General features: G+C 46.2%; 1 long non-coding RNA gene across 1 annotated transcript in view; it reads left to right on the forward strand.

Moving 5' to 3' along the window:
* LOC141049108 (uncharacterized) overlaps window positions 1-4949 on the forward strand; it is a 29005-nt gene extending 24056 nt beyond the window's left edge. The window contains exon 3 of the long non-coding RNA XR_012220257.1: window positions 4640-4949. This is a non-coding gene — a long non-coding RNA (uncharacterized lncRNA). The remainder of the gene's footprint in view (window positions 1-4639) is intronic.
* Window positions 4950-7199: the final 2250 nt, after the last annotated feature.

The following is a 7199-nucleotide window of genomic DNA, read 5'->3' on the forward strand; positions in this document are numbered from 1 at the left end:
CTGCTCTCGAGCACACGCCTGACTCTCCACCTCAGAGAAAGTCATACATGGGTTCACTTGGACCTGCTCCCATACTGCCTGCTTTATCAAAGGGTCCCAGAGTCCAGTCACTAACAGGTCATGTAGGGTAATGTCGATGGGTCCTACCCCTACTCCGTCCTTCCGCTCGATGGTCGTGTATAACTCCTGGAGGACATTCATATACTGGGTGATGGTCTCCCACTCTCCCTGCATTCGACTGAACAACCGGGTCCTCAACTCTCCCACATTTGTTGGATCCCCATGAGTCTCTTCCAGAATCCGCAAGACCCTAGCAAAGGTGTTGCGGTCTCCCGGGGCCTCAACATTACTGAATCCCAGGCCTCCCCCTCTAATGCCATGAGAGGCTTCCAGGTCAGGGGTCATCGGATGCATTTGGAAGATCCCTCGCATCCGCTCTGTCCAGCTCCTCAGCATGGTGTTGGAGCCGGAGAACCTAGGCAGGTTGCTTAGCATAGCCCCCAAAGAGATGCTGGACCGGGGGCCCTCGTTATTTGCTGAGTCTATGGCCCCGCTCTGATCTGGGGTGCCGTTGTCTGCGCTCGGACGAGACGCGAGACGATTAAACTTTAGGTAGAAACTTTTATAGATAGATGACGGTATGGCTATCCTAAGCAATCAAACAAAATAACAGCAATTGTCCTCGCAGGGACCAAATACAAGAAAACACTGTTTATGAGAACATGACTACTCCAGCAAAGGCCGGTCACTATAGGGCCGCGGTATGGCCGACTACGGGTCCTTAGTTATTATGTGTCACCTAGCTGTCCTGACGTCCCTCGGCGTGTCGTTCGGTGGTGGTCCGGCGTCGCAGCGCTGGGCCCAGCCGCTGAGGATCTGGCGTAGTCTTCGGGCGTTCCAACACCCAGACGAAGCAGGGGGGCACAACTGGCCCTAGAAGAGTTCTTTGGCGGAATGTCCCCCCAGCGGAGGCAGCGGGATACCGCCTGGGAGTGGAAGAGTGGAGACCGCAGCCCCCGGACAGAGGAGGGCAGCGGCGGTGCTGAGTGGTGGTTGGTAGGCCACCGGCGCAGCCAGCGGCTGCACTAGGGGACCCGCGGAGGGTGACGGCCCGGCCCCTACCACGGACTGGAGCGGGACGGTGGTGGCTGAGGGCGGCAGTGGACAAGCAACAGCCGCGGATGGGAGTGGAGTGGTAACGGCCACGGGTGACTGCGGGCAGGCCGCAGCTGCGGGCTGGAATGAGGCGGCAATGGCCGCAGGTGGCAGAGAAGCGGCAGTCTTCTGTCGGTCGGCTTGGCGACGTCTCCCTGTGATCCACCGAGAGTCTCCCTTCTGTCGCTGTCCTCCTCTCTGGTTACTGCTGGAGGCTCTTGCTCCCGGGCATCCCCACGGTCTCCTGCTCCTTCTCTCCCGTTTTGCTGACTCACTCTGACTGGCGTTCCCCTTTCTATATAGGCTCCTCCCCCAACAGCCCTGGAAGTCTCAGCGGTCCATCCCCTAACTCTGCTCCCCGGAAACAGACCCCCTAGGAACCTAGATGACTGTCCCCTTGGTTCCGGCCCGGACACTCTGCGATTGCACCTCCTCCTACACCCGCTATAATAATTTTACTTTATTGCAATTGATAACACTTTGTTGGCGTCTGCCACTAATTTTTAGAAATGTGTAGACTCCTGGTTGGGTCTCCTTCATGCGTGTTGCCTGTATCAGTAGGCCTCAGAGACTGTCAGGCCTCAACTTCCTTGGACTCGACTACCCGTGCTACTATCCTTAAATTTTTATGACAATGGTAGTCTACAAAACTGATATTTGAGCCATCAGAGTGTGGCTCAGCATGAAAACAGGTAGAGGTGTTGCATGTGGTATCAGGGCTGCCAGCAAAGGGGCCCTACACTGATCCCTCACCCACCTCGTCTCACTGTGACTTTCAATTGAAAACTGTAAATGCTGTCCCAGACCCCGATACCTCATGCCCGGCTGATTGCTGCAGTGCCATGCTTAAATCTGTAGTGTGGGTGAATAGAGGCCACTTTCTTGGTCTCCTCATTTGATGTGTTTTGGCAGCATTTGGGGCCCGTCATAACGTGTTGTGCATGCGTTTGTTTTTGCCTCCCATTGATATGAATGGCTTTCGGTTATGTTCGGCAAATATTTGATGAATTATTCAACAAATATTGCAAATTCGGCGAACGTAGTCCGAACCAAACATTGAAATATTCGCTCATCTCTACTTGTAAACTCTGTGCTCCTTGCTTAGGAGACTGCCAACTTCTCATCGACTGCAGCGGTGATGGGTAGTGTTTAGCAAACGTGCTTGGATAAGGTGTTATCGGAGCATGCTCGGTTGCTAACCGAGTGTCTTCTGCGTGCTCGAAAAATATGCTCGAGTCCCTGCATCTGCATGTATCATAGCAGTTAGTCAGTCACAAAACATGCCTGTTTGTGAGACAATCACTGCATGTGTTGGGGCTTTCAAACAGCTGTAAAACATGCTGCTGCGGGGACTCGTACATATTTTTTTAGCACGCAGAAGACACTCGGTTAGCACCCAAGCATGCTCCGGTAAGACCTTATCCACGCACGTTCGCTCGTCACTTATGATGGGTAATCTAGGAAAACAGCAGTAAATAATCCTTTCAGTTATAAGAACAGAGATGATTATGAATGACAAGCAAATTACAGAGTTGCTTGTTTTATAAGAAATTTGCGAATGTAATTATTTATAAATACGAGAACGCCCTTTATACTCTGCTGTGCTGCAGTATCTTGCACAGTGGGTGCAGTCAATGTAAACTAGCACTATGATGCCTACAGTAGGACCTACATTAATTTAATAGTGATTTTTTTGATCCCTGCTCTACGCCTCCTCTTTTCTTTGTTTGCCGCTGCCACCATCTCTCCAGGGTGGCCACTTTGCCACACAGCTTTTCATGTGCAAATGAAAAATGGAAGGCGCCTAAAGACAAAAATAAAAACATTTATGTTCATTGCACAAAAACTAATTCTCTTGCAGTTACTATTCCGAGGCATTTTAGCTTTCATAGTTTTGCTCTATTGTCACCTGGTGTCCACCACCTATCCCTCTCATATTGAGGCATGACTTAGGCTCCAATCTGATTGGTAACAGAGTCACACATCTTTGGTATAAAATGTAAAATACTGATGACTAAGATTTGGTTCAAACTGATTTGCATGTCCCATTTCATGGCCACAACAGTTGTCGGGACAGGAGTGGGAGAACCACCTCTTACCTAAAAACATAATGGCGGTGGATGCCATTAGATAAGTTGTGGTTCTCCCGATATCATCCAGTTTGCCACACACCACTGTCCAATGGCCACATGTCTGATGAAACGGGATGTGCAAATTGATCACTGTTTGACAACCTTGATGAGCCGGGTATCTTGTGCTTCTAATCATTAGGCAGGACATTGCATTTAACAAAGTGTAGTGGAACAGTTCCTCCAAACATATAGAACACTGACCAACAATGGAAAATGATCCACATTAGGATCCAGTATAGGGCTGCTGTGTTCAGTTGCAGGGACTCAAATGGAGTAGGAAGCAGCATACTCTGGGCAACTCTTGGGCAGTTCTTGAGACTCTGGTTGATCTGCAGAGGGCATTGGTTCTCCAGGGCTGTTTCCTTTCCTTTCAGAGTGAGTTGGCGGGGATTCACGTCTTTCTCCAGGTCTTTTACAGCTTTTCTCAATTGTGCATGACTTCTTCCCTCAGGTTCTTACTCAGCCAATCCATCTTTTCCTCTGCAACTTCTTCTCTTCTAGGTTACAGGGGAATATAAAAGCAAGGAATGTAGCAGTGAATTTCAGTCTAGAGCCCTTCAGAAAAAGAAGCGCTAATGCCCGCTATTACAAGCCTCTACTTGGCAAGAGGTGCGGTATCCACTACACACAATGCACCTCCTTCAGAGTTACCTGCAGATTTTTGCTTTTTTTCAGCTAGTTACATGCAACTATGCTGAAAATTGTAGCTTAGTGGTGATACCAATGAAAGAGGAGGTAATATGTTAGGCTAGTTTTAAACTTACCGCATTTCTTGCGGTCCGCTATTGCATCCCGTTTTTGAGTGCTGTATCGCCACATTTTTTGTGGTGTACCGCAATAACGAGCCGCAAAAAATGTTTGCGGATCGCAGTTTTTCTTCCCAGTACTATGGAAATAGTATTGGAAAAAAACCGGCATTCTGCAAAACCGGAAGTGACGGCGTGCCGCAAAAGCAAACTTCCATTTGTTTTTGCGGCCCCATTGAGTTACAATGGGGGCCGTGTCCGTACGCCGTGAAAAAGATGGAGCAAGCTCGATCTTTTTTCACAGCTGCAAAAAGGCCCTCACGGCAGTACGGAACACGGCGCACCCTATAATTTTTGCGGGCAGAATTTGCGGCCCCATAGAAATGCATTGGGGCTGCAAAATTAGCCCGCAAAAATACAGTAAGTGTAAAACCAGCCTAAAAGGGTTATTCCCAAAATTGTAAATTATCCTCTATTCAGAGAAGTCGTCTTAGGCTCTGCTGAGTTTTAGGTGTAATCTGGCTAATTTTGTGCTTTCAAAATCCTTATTGCATTATTTAAAGTATAATGTTAGGTTCATGACTTCTGCTTCTTTATTTGATACAGCTCCAGCAGCGCTCATGCTGGTCTAGCCACAGCGACTGGTGGACAGGCTAAGCCACAGTTCCAGTTACATTCTTCATTCTTTATCTGCCTTTTGCCTCCTCACTGAGAGATTCCTGCTGATTTCACATCTCTTCTTCAATCATTCACCATAGGGAAACTTTTATATGTCAAATGGTATCACATTAAAGAAATGTAGCTTGTGGGAAAGATAGATTTTATATAAACTGTTTAAAACTTTTTGGGGGAATAGATTGCCTTATAGTGGTGCGCAGGGTTGAGTTTTTATTGTCCTTGCATTTACAAACTTGATTACAATAAATGTCAGTTATTAAAGGTTAATATCTGAATCATGGCGTTAATCTGTTTACTATTTCCTATGTTTAGGAAGAACATTTCTGTTTTAGTAAATATTTGCATTCCAAATACAATAGCAATGTGGGATCCTCTTTTCTTAGAACTTTACTATTCCTCTGGTATTCCTTCTGCCTCTGTATAAATATATTGACAAGTAGGAGTTACCGTTTGACGAAGACTGTAGTTACAAAGACTGGAAAAGGTTACGTGTTGTGAATTCGCTTGCTCGGAGTTCTGAGCCGAAGCTCCCTCTGCTCCCTCTGGTAGTTGCTGAGGGTAGTGGAGCTGGTCAGGTGGATGGAAGTTCCCCACCTAACGACAATAATTGGAAACCTAGGATTACTGGCTGAGAGCATATAATTGAGCTGGCTGCTCTGGGAGGTTGCTGGTGATTCCCTCAGTGTGCATTTGGAGCTCTTTTGTCCCCTGCCTGATCTGCATGGTTCAGCTAAGTGATTCTTTTGCTAATCCTTTGCATGTAATCTGGTTGTGTCTTTTTTCTGCTTTCTGTTTTGCTGCTAGGGTTCAGCGTGCTCCCTCCTGGGGGCAGCACTGGGCCCTGCTTCATATGTTGCAGCTTGTTCAGTCCCCTGTTATGTTAGTATCTTTTTGCTTTGCTGCCTGTTTATACCAGAGTGCTGATCTAGCGGGGGTGAGATCATGTGATCTCAGGTTTTTTTGTATATCAGTAGTGTTGGACTTTTTCAGGGTTTTGTGCGTGATTGCTGACAGTATCTTTTCTGTCCTGTCCTGTCTAGACAGCTTGGGCCCCACCGTTTGCTCAGTCTGTTCTCTGCCTGTGTTTGTGTCTCATCTTGTCTCACTGACAATATATGTTTGGGGGCTGTCTATTCCTTTGCAAATCTGCTCCGGGGCAGTTTAGATTTCATCTTTCTGTCTTTAGGCTTAGTTAGTCCTCCGGCTGTGACAAAGCATCTACGGCATCGCAGGAATGCTCCACGGCTACTGCTAGTTGTGTGGCTAGGATCAGGGGTCTGCAATCCGCTTGGTTACCAACCTCTCTGGTCTTCTGGTGGCTTAGCCTGTTCCTGCCATCCTCCTCGGTAACCCATTCATAACAGTTGCGTGTAATTATGAATATATTCATATATAAATAGCTGAGGAAAAGGCAATGAAATTCAGAAAAATTGTACATGGGCAGATTCTTTAAGTGCGGTGGAATAGTTGTAACAAAATCATAAGATATTTGTATTCAATACTGTTCTGTCCTCACTAATTGAAGTAGACTTCATGTAGCTTCTACAGGCAACTAAACCACTATACTGGGGTCCAGTAAGGAGACCGTAGGTTGAATCTGTATTTTATTGAACATGGTGGTATATCGATGCGGTGAAACTACATTACAAACAAACATATATGCATATAATCAATAGTGGGTTCATCAGGGAGTCATATATACATAATACAATGTAAATCAACATCTGCACTAATAGCTGACCAGGGGAGAACTAACTAAGCAGGCTAGTATGAGACAGGAATTGGATACAGGAAACATACATACATACCAGCGATGCTGTCACAAGGGGAGAAGAGAAATGAGATGCTTCCTGAATGCAGGCAGAAGGAAAATGGTGGACTGGAGGGAAAATGGGGGCTGAATTAACCATAATCCTTTGCAAAAGCTTACCAGAATGCATTGCAAAGGAGGGAAAAAAGATTAGAAAGTGAAAGTAAAATACAATATAACTGCGGTTATGACTGGTCACTAGATGGAGCCAAAAACTCTGAAAACATTAACAATCACATAATAAATCAGATGTTGTAGACAGAACAAATACACTGTTTTAATTATTTAATCCATTGTGGTCAGTGATACATTTATTTCATTTGTGGATTTCAATATATGAGTCGGGTGACACTAGGTGATATCTTGTTAGGAAATCCCTGGAGATATTCTTGACCTTGGTTCCTCAAAAAGTAATGCAGATTACCCAAACCGCTGATTCTCTGAAGAGTGTCACTCTTTCCACTTCAGTACTCACAGATGTTCTTCACCGATCAAACACTTCTTTCTCACGGGTATCAAACAATACTGATCTACCAGTTACAAGGCGGCAAGATAAAGGCTCAAGAGTCAGGTGTGTGGGGTAAACCTAGTCAAGAGCACACTTTTATGTCCCTTCTTGCAAATCCTTCACATGGCATTGTGACCAACAACACAACAATCAGCAGGCACCTTGAATTA

The sequence above is a fragment of the Dendrobates tinctorius genome, unplaced genomic scaffold (genome assembly GCF_039654945.1).
Source record: "Dendrobates tinctorius isolate UK_male_01 unplaced genomic scaffold, ASM3965494v1 ptg000143l, whole genome shotgun sequence".
Classification (NCBI taxonomy): Eukaryota; Metazoa; Chordata; class Amphibia; order Anura; family Dendrobatidae; genus Dendrobates; species Dendrobates tinctorius.